The sequence below is a fragment of the Protopterus annectens genome, chromosome 6.part1, assembly GCF_019279795.1.
Source record: "Protopterus annectens isolate FY-2018-M chromosome 6.part1, PAN1.0, whole genome shotgun sequence".
NCBI lineage: Eukaryota > Metazoa > Chordata > Ceratodontiformes > Protopteridae > Protopterus > Protopterus annectens.
This window is the reverse complement of record NC_056738.1, coordinates 81190120-81206077: the sequence shown is the minus strand read 5'-3', so window position 1 is coordinate 81206077 and position 15958 is coordinate 81190120. Positions and strand designations below refer to the sequence as shown.

At 40.8% G+C, this 15958-nt stretch overlaps 1 protein-coding gene across 2 annotated transcripts in view; it reads right to left on the bottom strand.

Moving 5' to 3' along the window:
• The window catches only part of ERICH2 (glutamate rich 2), a 948280-nt gene that overhangs the window by 431645 nt on the left and 500677 nt on the right, over positions 1 to 15958 (bottom strand). The gene's annotated exons all lie outside the window — the stretch shown is intronic.

Here is a 15958-nt window from a genome sequence, read left to right as displayed (position 1 = left end):
GTCCATATCCAAATCCGAGAGGCTGACAGAAGACCTAGAGGAGTGCACGGAAGGTGCAGATTGAAGAAGTGGAGATACAGGTCTCTCAGAGACTGGCTCCAAAATGAAGAGACACTCTGCTCTGAGAGCTGTGGAGCCGAAGTCCAGGAATCCTCCACTTTCTTTGACTTTGAGTCTTTAGATGCCTTGGAGTCTGCTGAGCATTTAGAGGACTTGCTGGCCCCATCCCAGTCAGTCAAAGCTTCAGCAAAAGGAAGCTTCAGCAAACCTCGATCCACAAGCTTCCTTTTCCTCTCTAAAAGAACCCTTGAAGAAAAAGAATGGCAAATACTGCATGACTCCTGCAAATGCACCGCACCTAAACAATAAACACACTGAACGTGCCCATCAGTAAGAGACATCTTTTACACGCAGTCTGGACATTTCTTGAATCCAGACTTTGGGGATGTTTGTCTTTTTCCTCAGACATATCAAGAAAAACTTTAGGCTTAACTCTACAAACAAATCACACAAGCCTAAATACAGCCTAAAAGTTATATCACAACTACACTTAGGCTCAAGTTAACACGCCTAAAATATAAAACACACACTAAACAATGGCCCGGAGAAAAAGGGGGACAACACTATATATAACTACATACTATCTATACTATTAGTGCAATAACTATAATAGAAAAACACACAAGTAACTAGGCCCAACACGAAGCCACTACAGCTATACTAAACAGTAAAGGCACCAAGGGAAATAAGTCTAGTAGAAAAAAACTACAGGAGCTATTATAAAACTAATCTAACTAGAATTAGAAAAAAAGTTATGGAATAACTTCTGAAAAGCAATTTTTTGATCAAAAAGGCTTTGCAAACGGCCGTGTCGGAGCCAATGGATCGGCTCTGAACCCATCAGTGAAGAATGGACGGTGAGATTGAACAACTTCACATCTGTATATAAAACATTCCTCAAGCTTTCATAATTTGCAAGAACAAACTTTAAAATATGCACCCAACAATTCAAAATTCTAAAGAACAGAGTTGCAGAAGTATACATACTTACATCATCCAAATAAGAAAGAGTAGAACTGGAATTAATCAAGTGCTTAGCAGCAGTGGGATCAACTAATGCTATAGCTGCTGCATCAGGTTTGGGAAAACTGAGCATAAACATTTAAAAGACTGAGGAATCTGTCTTTTTAAGGGAAGTTGGCTGACACACATGCGCATACACACACACACACACACACGCTGACACACATGCGCATACACACACACACGCACATCCTCTAAAGCTGACAGAACAGGAACACTAGCAGTACTTACTACATATACATACCATATACATACCACGCACCACGTTTAAACAAAGCATGCTTTCGGACAGGAAATCATGTCAAGCGACTCAAACACCTGCAGACACATGCTTAGAAGGAACATGTACTTAAATGGCAGTAATGGCTATCAATATATTAGCTCACATCACAGATTGTAAGACCCTCTTATAGCCATATTGTACATCTACACCTCAATACAGCACATGTCAATGACAGCAACATTTACATGTCCACTGTTCAAAAGGTCATCATAGGACATTATTAGACTAATGGCCAACATTACATGACATCCTAGCCATTACTATACCCTGAAAAAAATCCCTACATCTCTATTATGGAAGACTGCATATATTTGTTGGATTGCATTACATCCTGTCACTGTCCATATGGGACACGTGCACCACACCATGACAGAATTAGCAATAATACATGCAGTGGTACGGAAATGACTTGCAGAGGCTCATGGAAGGACTCTGCTTCATGATGTGTGCATGCATATTTGACATGAGGACATCCTCCTCTCCTCTGATGGAAGGATGTCATGTGGCCAGAGGAAAAAGGAGGATGATGGATGCATGGGGCTATGTGAAAGGTTCCCCAAGTGGTAGTGAAATGAAGAGGTATGGTCATTGTATGATCTTTAGAATAATGTACCACCAAACATGCAGTAGACAGGGCTTGATTTGAACATTATACCTGTTTAGGTACAGAAGATGAATGCCATGCAATGTCACAGTAGCAACATCTCATACATCTGAGTGGAACACTGTCAAGTTGCACTTTATGGAGTATGATAGCATAATTTTATGCTGAGGAGAACATGTTGGGAGGAGTATAAGACATGGATGTGGAGTCACATCCCTGTGTAAAATTGTCTCAAAAGTGACAAGTGTATGTATAGACACTCAATTTGGCTGTTGTCAAATTAGAACCCCTATATGTATAGGTAAAGTAGCTTGCAAACACAGTAGCTAATGTTACACCCACAACATAGGTTTGTCTTGAATACTATCAGAGTGCATGTTATACAGGATGACATCTTCACTGTATGCCACAATGAGATGTCCAGAGTAGGGTCCAACATAGCTATGGACTCGCATATCATTCTAAAATGGTCACTGTAATGACTGTCGACGGCACACATAGTTGACTGCAGTAAGAATAGAACCCCTACCCAAGTATTTATAAAGCACAGTACTTAAACACAAGTGCCACAGCACAAGTCTGGATTTTATGGTGTTGGACTAAAATTTATAACTGATGACATCAGCAGTGTTTGGTGAAAAAAGATGGTAATAGCAGTGTCCCACATGAAGGAATGGTCTCTTGAATGTTAACCAACTAACACACACACACACACATACACACACCAGTTGAATGCAGTGAGAAGAGAACCCCTACCCACTGACAAGAGAACTCGGTATTTAACACAATTGCCACACAACAAGTCTGAGTTTTAGTGTGTCATTACAACACTTTATAAGTGATGACATCAGTAGTGTCTGGTGAGAAGACAATGGTAACAGCAGTGTCCCACATGTAGGTGTAAAACAGTTTCTTCAATATCACCATCTGAACGTGTGCACACACACACACACACACACACACACACACACTGCAGTGAGATGAGAACCCCTACCTAACTAGGTACTACAGCTGCAGAGCTCAGTACTTAATGCAAGCGCCATGGCACAAGTCTGATCTTTACATTGCCGTTGGACAATTTATACTAGATGACATCACTGGATGACTGAGAGAATATGTTGGGATGCCTGTATGAAATGGATGGCTAGCCACGTACAACTGTTAAATTATTAAAGTTTTGCATGTTAACAAATTGATGAGTGTGCAAAGTGTAGTATTGGCTGTTGTGTTTCCACTGTGTAGGTTAACTTCAAGAGACAGCTATATGCAAACAGCTGTCCACATTACTACAAGTATTGGAAAATATGAATGCGTGCTGCCAGTATAAAGATGTACGTTATATAAGAAAGCATTTTTTTTTATTTCTGTAGTATAGTTGATATATTTGGGAACGAGTACAAAGAGACCAAGTTTCAAGTGCAGGGGTGCAGGTAACATGACTACAGTGTATATGTGTATTCTTTCCTTTAAAAGTGCATTCCCTTTAGTTGTGTTTTTACATGTACTTTCAATGGATGAAGAGTAAATGGTCAGCAAACAAATAATACATGCTAATGTGCACTTTCCATACCGCACAGTCAACCAGCTGGTTTGCACATGAGACACACAACTTTATACTGCTTTTCCTGTTTGTGCATAGTTAAGTGATGAACAAATATGATTCTCTGCTTCACTGATAAAATTCTGAAAGTTTTATTGGTTTGCTTACCTCTGCACAACCACGTTAAGTGGAGAGGCACAGCAGTCAGCACTTTGGATAGTACTGAGTGTAAGCAACACACCTGCTGCTTAGCTGACTCTATGGCAGCAGGTGCACATGCAGAGAAATATTCCTTTTGAGCCCAGATGATAAAGGGTTCGAATTTAGGTTTATCTAAGACTTTTATATATGTTATTTATAATGCAATGAAATAATTCTTAAAACTAGTGTAATTGTGGGTTTCCTTAGCCCAGTGGGTTTAAGCAATATTGCTTGGTGTTAACCGCACCATGCCATAGGACGGGAAGAGCCATTCACACTCACTCGGCATTGGTGCACAATGCAAACCTCCATACAAACACACAGGGCAAAAAGTGAAAAGCTTCATTAGGAGCCATTTCTGCCATGTGTGTGGTGTGTGTTTCTATTTTTTGACCAGATTAAAGGTGTCAAAATGGGGTAGATTAGGAAAGTGGTGAAATGGGGTGCAAGCAAGGGAAAAAACAAAGGGAAAGTAATATAGGAATGCGCAGGAGGGAGGTAGGAAAGAACCATAGCTATCCAATTCTTCAACTGTGTAAAATTAAAATATGTATAGAATACTGGATGAATTTGGACCGCCAACTCAACAAATAGGGGTGACAACAATACAATCATGTTGTACAGCCAACTGGACCGAATCAAGTCTGTCGAGAAGACAAATGTACAAAGTGGAGAGCTATGTATGGCACAATATTTTTTTGTGGGATAGATCCCCATGTTTTTCAATTTTATATCAGTAAGAGAGGAATGTTGGGTAAGGGGCGTAGGTATGCCAGAGTCAGGTAAATCAGGTAGATGAGGAAGAAGATGCAGACAAACAAGACATAGGGATGGTAAGGGACATAGGTTGGGGGACACCATGACTGGGAATAGGAAGGGGGACATCAGATGCCCATGCCCAAATGTAGAGACAGTGAGAATTTAATCCTCACCTGCAAAATTGTCACGACTGTCCCCTTACTACACTGGCTTGTTGGAGTGCTTGAAGTTTATATTTATGCACCATAATCGACAGCATCCTCTCCATCAGGTAGAGGCATGCACCAAGCCTGGCATCTCTTGGCAGGTGACAATCTCCACCCCCCACCTCCACCAATATTCCCGGAAAGTACCACTGCACCAGCTGCTGGGGTAAAGCTACCTGATGTGGAGGGCCCAGGCAGTACAGGGGTAGCAGAGGCAGTACTGCCAGTTTGGGTCTCAGATGTGCTGTGTGTCAGTGCCAGCACTGGTAGAGCAGGGGCAGGCTGAGCCACAGTGGTTAGCCTACCTCCTATGCTGTAAAGCATTTTGAGAGTTGTCAGAAATTGAGGATATCAAAATGTAGTGACCACACATATAAAAATAAGAGAGAAAGATAAGGATTATGGTGAGAAGAAAAAAAAAAGATAATTAGTACCATCATATGTGACATACAATAAATTATTACAATATAAAGAATTCATTTCTACTTTTACATTTACATATACTTTTTAACAACTACAAAGTATAACTAAAAGGATCACTTGGAGCAATCAATATGCACATATTGCACATATACGTGGTCAAATACAGCTCAAGTTAACAGTATGGCATGTATGCTACTTCTGATGACATTATTACGTAATATTTTTAAATGATTTTACTACATATTTGTTACTTGTGGTACACGAAACTATAACATCTGACTACAGTAATAGAACGGACTCCTACAGTTGTGTTGTGTTACAGACTGATGCATGCATGCTTGATTTTACAGTTAAGATATGAATGCTTAACTTGCTACTACTATACAGAAGAGGAATACTTTACATAAAATAATAGTTATGTTCTGCTGCACACATACCTTTTGCTTCCCTCAGTCTTTCTAAATATATGCAGCTTTCTATCTAATTTAAATTCTCTGTCTGTATACTTCCACAGCTGTGGGATACGTCAGCCAACCAGTGGTTGAGCGTATCCTGCTTGCGCCTTTTGAGGTCATTAAAATGGTTCCTGCACTGCTCTCCAGTGCGTGGAATGCCAGTCACACTAGAGACAGCCTTGTCCAGATTATTCCAACCTCAGATTTGTACTGAGACCTGGTATAATCCACCTGCAACAGCCTTCAGTTGTGGAGCTTTACAAGGAGTCCAATAATAATCCTGAACTCTTTGACACCCCACCTTTGAGCCCTAAATTGGGCACCTCCTAATCTACCTCAAGATATATCCGCTCAGGGTAAACAGCAAGAGTTAAAAGTGTTTTCCCGCCAATTCACATTATCATGTGTAATATTAGTGCGTAAACCCAAAAAACCAAGTCAACTGAGTTTGTGCAACATTAAGCAGAGAGCAAGTGTCAAACAGACAAGAAAGCAGTTTTTGAAATACGAAGATTAATCAGACAGTTGGCATTGCTTTATAAGTTGGCTGTTGCTGTACCTGCTAGTTGATTTGATAAAATTAATTTGTACACTGTGGGATTCAATCAAATGCAACAAACACAAAACAGATTGTTCCACACAAGTGATTTTTCATCCTTGCTACAGAAAAAATGTTTACCAGACATGTTTACTAATTATATATAAATCTCAGAATCCAGCGGAGTTCTGCCTCCTCTGTTCTAGTAACTATATCCTTTCATTTCCTTCATGTGGAAGCCCCTTCCGTACGCATAGGGGATATAGTTACTAGAACAGAGGAGGCAGAACTCCGCTGGATTCTGAGGTTAGGGGCCCACAGGGGAAAGGGCCTCAATGACACCATTTCATTGAAACCGCATCTTAGAGGTAGGAGTTTGCGTTAATATCTTTCACCTGGTCCACTTGTTGCCACCATCTCATAGGCCTTGTTCATTTACTTTTCTGTCATCTGTCCCATTCCACATTTATGAGTATTCGTTCATTTTTTGCTAGTTACTTCATTTTAGTGCTCTTGCATCTTTGATCATTGACGTGCATATATTCACGTTTGTTAATAGCTTTTATCTCTGTTTGTTTATTTTATTAGTTTACATAGTTTGTATCACATTTTTATATATTTTTGACACATTACTATATATTATGTAGTGATAGGCAATGTTATTATCATGGGTCTGAAGTGCATGATTTTAGATATATTTATATATATACACAGGAAATTTCGTTCATATACATATGACATGTTATTATTTTTCAATTCCAATATATTAAGCAATAATTTTGTTATGCTATACTGCATTTGACGTGGATGGTTTTTGTGTCTATGACATCTACAGTTGTCTATGTAGTTACAGGGGTTTGTTTAACAGAACACATAGTCATTAGATAGCGTTTTTGTGTATTTCTATCACTTTAACCTGCTAAGTAGCTTACGCATTTCGCATGCTGTGTATAGGATGTGATGCAATTTCCGGCTCCATTTGGGGTTATGGATTTACCTGCTTACACAGTGTTTTTAGTCAGGTGAGATGATGGTTTTAAAATAATATCAATTGATAGGTCTATTCGCTTTTCATATTGTATATAAGTGTTTAATGATTTTTTAGTATTTGTCTGAGGAAGCGGTGGGTCACACCGCGAAAGCGCTTACATAATAAAAGTGTTCTGCTTTTATTTTATCCGTTGCTTCATTTGCTTGAGACTGAGCAGTGTCTTTCGAATGTTTTTGAACTTCGATTGGATTATTGACTGTTTGATGAATTTTGGCTCTACAAGCTGTGTTTGACTCCTGTCTATAGAGTGTATTTTCAAACAAGTTTGGTGCTCCGTTTGGGACTTGTGTTGTATACTTTTTTTGGGATTATCGCTTGGGTGTTTTTGGCATATACATATATCTATCTATATATATATATATATATATATATATATATATATATATATATATATATATATATATATATATATATATATATATATACACACACACACACATTATTACACACATACATACACACACACATATATATATATATATATAAAGATATATATCCCACCAAGATAGTAGTAAAAGGACTAAGTCTATCCAACTCATATAGCAAGAAGGGAATCGCAGCTTATGTAGCCAAATGATGGATAATTCCTCTCGATCTTCCAGGAAGGGAGAAGGAGGGTGAGATGCAAGAAGGAAGGCGAGATCAAGGACAACAAACATGGAACGTTATGGTGAATACATAACTTCTTTGTGTTATGTTGTCCCTATCTCGCCTTCCTTCTTGTTGGTTGTGCCCCATCCCCAGCACCTTCTTCTTGGGTGGCTCAATGGAATAAACTTCAGGACAGTGGAACCGGGAGGCCACATCTACTTTGTAATGAGTGATTAAGGTATGTGGATTAACGTGGATTAATGTCGCACAAATTGAGTCTAAAGGCAGTCTGGTCTTTAAGGCAGTAGAGGTAGACAAGGCCCTAGTTGAGTGTCCTTGAATTTTTCCTGGCAGCTGCTTGCTCTGTAAATTATAGACGCAAGTGATGGTGTCCGAAAGCCATTTTGATAATCACTTTTGAGACTGAAGTTCCCTTTGTTTTCTGCAAACGATACAAAAGTCAGATTTTCTGAATTCTTTTGTCCTGTGCCAAGTAAGAACATAACAGTCTATGAACATCCAGTTGGCAGAGTTTATCTTCTGCCTTGTTGCCATGATTAGGGAAGAATGCAGATAGTTCTACTGATTGATTCAGACTGAACTCTGAGCAAACTTTTGGTAGGAAGGAGGGGTTGGTTCCAAGAGAAACCCTATCTTTGTGAAAATTTAAGTAAGGGGGACAAATGGATAGAGCTTGTAATTCTGATACCCTCCTAGCTGAGGTAATGGTAGTCAAGAAAATTGTTTTCCAAGTCAAGAATTTCAGAGAACAAGTAATAGCCGGTTCAAGTGGAGGAAGAATCAAGGCAGCCAGGACTAAGTTTAGATCCCAAGGAGGAGGTGGTTCTCTTATTTTGGGTCTCAAGAGAATAGTACCTTTTAGGAAAGCTTTGTATAACCTGTGGGACAAAATGTTGAAACCCATTTCTCTCACATGAAAGTTGGAAATAGCAGCCAACTGACCTTGGATAGTTGCTGCTGCTGCTCCTTGGTTAAAGGTGTCAGCAAGAAATTAGGGGATTTTTGAAACAGGTGCAGTAAAAGGGTCAATACTATTTTTAGCTGCCCAACAAGAGAACCACTTCCATGTGTTAGTATAAAGTTTTCTCGTTGAGGATTTGAGAGAGGAAATTAAAATATGTTATACTGCTGGGGAGATGTCTGTGGTCACTGTGGCTACTGGTTGGAGGAGGAAGAATGGCCTACTTATCGTCACCTGAGTAGACTGAAGCCAACATTTTAGGTTCTTCTTGCAGGTCTCCGCGACAAGACTTTTGTGCAACATGGGTAGATCTTGCATGGACCACTGAACAAATAAGAGCCACTGTAATATCCTCTGGAGGAAGCACGCCAAGGGAACTAGGTGTTATTGCTGCTGCCATTGAGCCCAGAACTTTGAGAACAAATCTTGCCTGAATCTTTTTTCTCACGATTAAGATTGAAACCTGATGTCGAATGTTAGATGCCCTATCCTGAGGCAATTTTGCTATCATGTCTTTTGTATCTATATCTGCCCCTATAAATGTAATATATTGACAGGGCAACAAGGCAGACTTTTCGTAGTTTGTAGTGATGCCTAGCTGTGAGCAGAGATGAATTGTGGTGTCCCTTGCCTCAATTAGTCGATGCTCGGTGGTGGCGGTAAGGAGCCAGTCTTCTAAATATGGAAACACCCGGAATCCTAGATGCCTCAGATGAGCTGTGACTATTGCCATGCATTTGGTGAACGTCCTGGAGGCTGTGGTGAGACCAAAGGGCAGAACTCTGAACTGGTAGTGACTGGCTCCCAGCCGGAAGCATAGATATCTCCTGGATCGCCTGTCCATCTTGATATGGTAGTACACATGGAGATTGATGGAGCACATCCAATTGTCCTTTTCCAAAAAAGAAGTATGGACTGCACTGTCACCATCCAGAACTTTGTCTTCTTGACAGACTTGTTGAGCCGGCGGAGATCCAAAATGAGCCTCCTGTCCCCTGTTTTCTTTGGAACTAAAGAGAACCTTGTGTAAGTTCCAGATCTGATTTGGTCTGTGGGGACTTCTTGGATGACTCATTTTTCTAGCAGCCTTTGAACTTCTAGGGTTGCTTGTTCCCTTAGATTGGGTGGCACATCTGGGATGGATTTTTGTTTTCGGGGAAAAGGTGGCATGGAAAAAGGAACTGTATCCCCTGGATATTACAGACTGTACCCAAGCGTCTTTTGTGATACTTTGCCAGGCTTCTGGGTACAGTGACAATCTGCCCCCAACTGCCTCCAGAGGTGGACAGGCAGGCCTCCTTTCAGGAGCACTGGAAGAGCCTACCTGAGAATGTATCTCGGTCGCCCTGAGTCTGTGGACCCCCCTCTGCCATGAAGGCGACGTCTCCCATTATTATTACTCCCTCTGCCCCTGGGGGAGAAGTCACCACGTGCATCAGGCGAAGCTCCCTGGGATTTCCTGAACCACATTTTCCCACCTTTTTGACCTTTAGGATAAGGTCTAGTAGGAGTGGAGAAATGCATTCCCATGGCGGAGAGATAGTCACATTAAGGTAGCAGCAATGCATCTGACTGTGGGCATAGATGTGCCAGTGCAACTCCTAGCAAAGAGGTCGGAGATGATGATGAACTGTCACCTCTACATGCACAGCTCACACCTGTCCAACATACCAGGATGTAGAGCTAGCACAGAGCTTGGCTGTGTTCTTGCATTTCATCTGGAGTGCCCATACAGACATGCACATAACAGTTACATGGGTCAGTCATGAGGCTTACAGCTCATTAGGTCTCAGTGGCCATTTGATACTTTACCCAAATGTCTGCCTGTTTCCCTTTCTTACTCACACACACTCATTATCTTTTGTGTCAGCCTAGGCTTCCTACCCACCCTTCAACACAACATCCTGTGCAAATGATGATAAATATGCCATATCCTTGTTTTCTATCTTTTGGATTCAGGGATAAACAAGTTTTTTGTCTAATGCTCAGGGTGCATAGCTGACATAGTGCTTAGTACATGTGTGTTTGTGATGCTGTTTTGCAAATTCTACTGCTTTCTTGCACATTTTTGTAATGTGTACATCCCTCCCAACCTCTTCCACGAACAAAGCTGGACCAAGCCATAAATAAAAGTGTGACAAAGGCCCAACCATAGGGAGAATTTTTAAATATTTTGGCCTTACAAACTTAAGACAGCTGATAGAATAACAGGTTTTGCGTTACTATATGATTATTTTGAGGGAGATGAAATCTGAAACCGAAATGTGTGTCATTTTCCATCTTCAATCTTTAATGATTTGCCAGTACAAAAGCAAGCCAAACTGTGGACATTCTGTGAAAATATGAACATTTCCAAGGTATGAATCTTTGATGTATGATGCCTATTAGTTGATACAGAAAGCATGTATTCACATATGTCACTGCTGTCGCATACTGAGGTCACTGCTGTAAAAAATCCACCCACCTTATACTTACATTAGCAAGTAACAGTATGCAAGGATATGCCATTCATTTGTATTATCATTTTTCTATTTCAGATTCAACACTTACCTTGGAAATCTGGCAGCTGCAAGAGTTTAATTTGGGGCTGACTCTGTGTAATGATAGCAGTACACAGCCACTACATAGGTAAGCAAAGGTTGTGGGGGTTGCTAGCCTGAAGGGCCTATTGTGCATGCCTAAGACATCCTATACCCACAGCAGCTGCTGGTTCCCCCTCTAACTCTTCACCTGTGTTTAGCTGTGGTGACCTTGCTAGTGATGGTGGATGTGTGGCCCTTCCCTCTCGGTGCTCCTGCTGAAGCTGTTTTCTCAAGATAATGTTGTGATGCATGGCACAGACGGTGATTATTTCAGCACATGTATGGGGAGTGTACTGCAGGGCTCCCCCAGATGCATCTAAGCATTGGAACTGTTACTTCAGCAGCTCAAACACACACACTATGATATTTACCATTTGAGCATATGCCTCATTATAGCATTCAGATGGTGTGTGCGCATTTCTGATGAGCATTATCAGCCATGGTTCCAGTGCATAACCTGCATCCCCCAAATAAATGATCCTGTGGGATATCTACCCCCTTAGAAAATATCTTATACAGTCGAGAGTTGTGCCAGACATGCAAAGCATGGTAAATGCCTGGGTTGCTAGCACACACATTCAGGATGATTCCCTTAGTGTTGCACATGACCTGGCAGTTAAAGGAGTAGAAGCCCTTTTGATTTATGTACACCCTTCCCTGTTTCCTGGCTGGTGCTTTGATTTCTACATGTGTACACTTTATGGTATCCAGGACTTCAGGGTAGTGTGCTACAAGGTAGAGCTCCTGCATAGTTGTGGCTCTGTCCTCAGGTGTGTGGGGAAAATATATGTAGTCACTGGTATGCTGCATCATAGCACTCAGGAACTGATGTAGGATCCTGGACGCTCATGCCTGTGCTACTCCCAGCATGTTCCACTGTTCATCTCTGTAAGGTTCCTCTAACTAATATTCTATGTGCTACACATACCTTAGTCTCCACATGTACTGGTTCCCTTTGGTTTGTCCTTGCACCCAGTCGAGGACAACAGAGGTTGCAGAGTAGTGTGCCTCTATCCACGCTGTAGAGCTCTACAATTTCCACCTGATGCAGAGTGTAAAAAGTTAAACGGGGTCTAAACATTCTTCTTCTTGGCTGTGGTCTATTAGCAGCAGCAGCCTAGACTTGGGCCTGTTGCACATACACATGAACAGCAGCAGCCCCTAAAATTCTTTCCCTGTAGACTAGTTTCAGTGGCTGTATTCCAACAAGTTTTGGAATTCGCAGGGGAAAACCAGCACTACACAATTGCTGTATAGCTTGTTGAACAGCTCCTCCATCTTGGATTGGTTGATTAACACAAAAATTCAGCTGCTTATGTTTACCACACACCGTGTAGAGCCACTTACTGAATATAAAACTGTGAGCTATCATGTGTGCATTGTGTAGGCTTTACTGAATCTGCACTATAGTCTTTTCTGACAGACTGAGAAGTCTCAATGTTTTCCCACTGAAAACACTGGCACATTGTAGAATTGTCTCAGAAAAAGAAACCCCCACAGGGAGATTCAGAAACTGAGCTCTCCTCGGAATCTGAATCAGAAATCTGAGGGGAAAAATCCTGAATCCATCCCTCTGTCTTCCTGTTCAGATTCATAATCCTGAATCTCTGTAGGAAAAGAAGAATCCCTCTTTCTTTTACAAGAAACTACTTTACAAGAAGCATCAATAGCCTGAATTAAACCCTGAGACAAACCCAGTAAACTACTCCTGTGCTAAGAAATAGGAGGAACAGATACAGGTTCAGTTTTCTGTTTCTTTTTAAAAGGAAAAATGAGGCCGAACCTGTTACTAATGGCAGCAGTTGCTTTACCAGGGATGGGCACAGCGTTCTGGCACAAGAGAGAAATCTTTTCTGCTCCCTTTCCCAGGCCTGACGAGAATGGCTTCTCCCTTGCCCATTCCAACAGCCACAGAGGATGTGGCGAACCCTGATCCACAGTGGCTGTAGGTGCTACACCAGAGGGATATGGGTTAAAAATGAGTGCTCTGAGGTACAAGAAAGGGCCACAGCACAGTCACCCACTTGTGGCTGAGGCAAATCGCTACTCTGCTGTGTTGGCAAAGGCTGTTTCCGTAGCTTTTTCTTTTTGTGGCTGCAAGAATGACTGACCATGTAACTAGAAGTCTGTTCCATGGTCAAACCAAAAATGGTGCCTCTTTCCCAGGGAAGGACAAGCAGCAAACGCCAGTCCACAAAAGTTATTTTTTAAAATAGAAAAAAAACACACTAAAAAAACACTTTCAAACGCTATGCCAACAGAACTTCTCCACAGAAAATATGTTTTCAGTTAGTTAACACTACTTTTAAACTGACAGAAAAAAATAAGTGCTCCTCTTAAAAGTACGTTACATTGTCGGGATAGACCATTCTCCTAGCATTAAAATAACTTTCTGAAGAGGAAAGTAATAAAACATCAACAAATTTAAGAAAATGGAATTTCTTTCCCCAAAGAGCACTTGCCTGCCCAGCACAGGAAAGCACAAGCTGGCATTCAATCCTCAAAAGCTTCAGAGGAAAGTACTCTTTTGGCAGCAGTAAAGTTCAAAAAGACTTTGTGCACAAACTCATATTTTAGTCAGCTCAGCTCAAGCTGCTTGACAGCTTGGGTGCATGGAAGGTGTCCTGATGCTGTGGAAGCTAGCTGGCCAATATATCCTTGGCAGGAGATAACTCGTATAGCTAAAACTACTGCAGCAGTGCGTGGTAAACATTGGAACTTATAGGTTCATAGGTTAGTACTAAGTTAACTGCCCTTGTGAGCCATTTTATGCCTAGCCAATTATCCCTTGTGAGACTCAAACCCTGCACCTTGTGTTTGTAAGGCAAACATCTTAACCATTAGGCCACCCTCCCTACATTATCACACTGCTTATCTTGTTGTACTGCATCACTATCCATTATTTATATTACTTGTTTTATATGTGGCTTTGGAGGGATTTGTTTCACTGCAAATATGAACTACCATGCTACAATGTGCAGTTTTTAAACATAGTGGTAACGTTAGAAATTAGATGTATATAGCCATTTCATCTCATACATAAATTCATTATTGCATACAACTTGGCAAATGAGGAAGCATGTGGGGTAATTTAAATGAAAGTGCATGCATACTGGCTACAATATTTGGCTGGGTTTGTGTTTTTATTTGTCTTAAACCAATACACAAGTAGTCTATAGCATCACGTTATCAGAAACTGGTAGCAGAACTAAAAAGCAGTATCACAAGGTTTGGTACTCTTCTCTGTTAATTGTCTACTGCATGTTCTCCCAAATATCAATTGCACACTATATTCAGATGATACTGTGCTCATAAGGGTCCACAAATCAACTAATACACTAGTAGTACAAAAAGAATTTGCACATATTTGAAACTGGCTCACTACTATGTAAACAACTACGAAACTGATTCTGCATATTTGGAACTTGCTCAGTGCCAATAATCTGACCATCAGTATACAAACATCTTCAGTACTGCTATTTGGAACTCAACAATGACCATCAGTCATACATCCACAACTCATTAAAAACCAGAGAGCATATAGATCCAACCCTCAGAAACACAACGTACTTAGGGGGAACACTTGATCAATAACTAATCCTTAGTGAATAGATGGACACAATTATGAATTAAAGTATCCTAAAAAATCACCACATCCTAATTAAAAAAGCTCGCAAATCTATACCAAAAAGTTCTCTTCCTAAGCCCTGAATATGGTCTACCACTAATATTTGGTGCCTATGTCTGTGATGGACAGCGGGAGTCAGTAAATCACCCCCTGAATAAATCAAAGTTGTGTGTCACACTTCTAGGCTTATAAGGACCACAGTGGATGTTAGCCTAGTATACCACTATGAACCTATTTCTCCTCAAAACCCTATCTTCAAAATCTACTACTAATTCGAAATTCCCAGTGCAACCTAAGAAATCAAAAATGCCTTCAACTGCACACTCCATATAGCCTGCTACAAATGAAAACATGTGCTACAAGAGAGTCCCCATTTACCTGAAATACCCAATCAGATAAAAATCAAAAAGGATAATATACAGCCGTGGTGGTGCAGCGGCAGCGTTGTTGCCTCACAGCAAGTAGTTCTCCCATTCGATTCTCTGATGGAGTGCCTTCTGTGTGGAGTCTGCATGTCCTCCCCGCGGTTGGGTGGGCATTCGAAAAACATGCGTAAATGGGCGTGCCTTCACTGAAGGCTGAACGTCGAGCTGGCACCTCGGCGTTCGTGAAAATCTACTGCCAATCATTAGCGGACCGGAGTTCCGCTGCGGCGACCCCTAACCGGGAAAAGCCGCAAGACAACAACAACCCTAAAATAATTATGTAAGCTTCTAAAACCTCATCTTACAAACAAATACAAGCATGAATGTTACTGAGAATTACATTAAAAGATTAGCAAATAAATGCGCTTTTTTTTTAAAACAAATTTTTCCCACTGGCACATGTGCAACCCTAAGGGCATGCAGGATATGTTATGTAACACTATGTAAATAATATATAACACTGAACAATGTCATTAATGTACAAAAATACTAATCTGAAAGTTAATTCTCACAGTTTACAATACTATGTTTTCCACTGAAGCTAAGCATACATACAACTGCCTATATGGATGCAACTGTCAAGTTATGAAAAAAAGAAAAAAAAAGG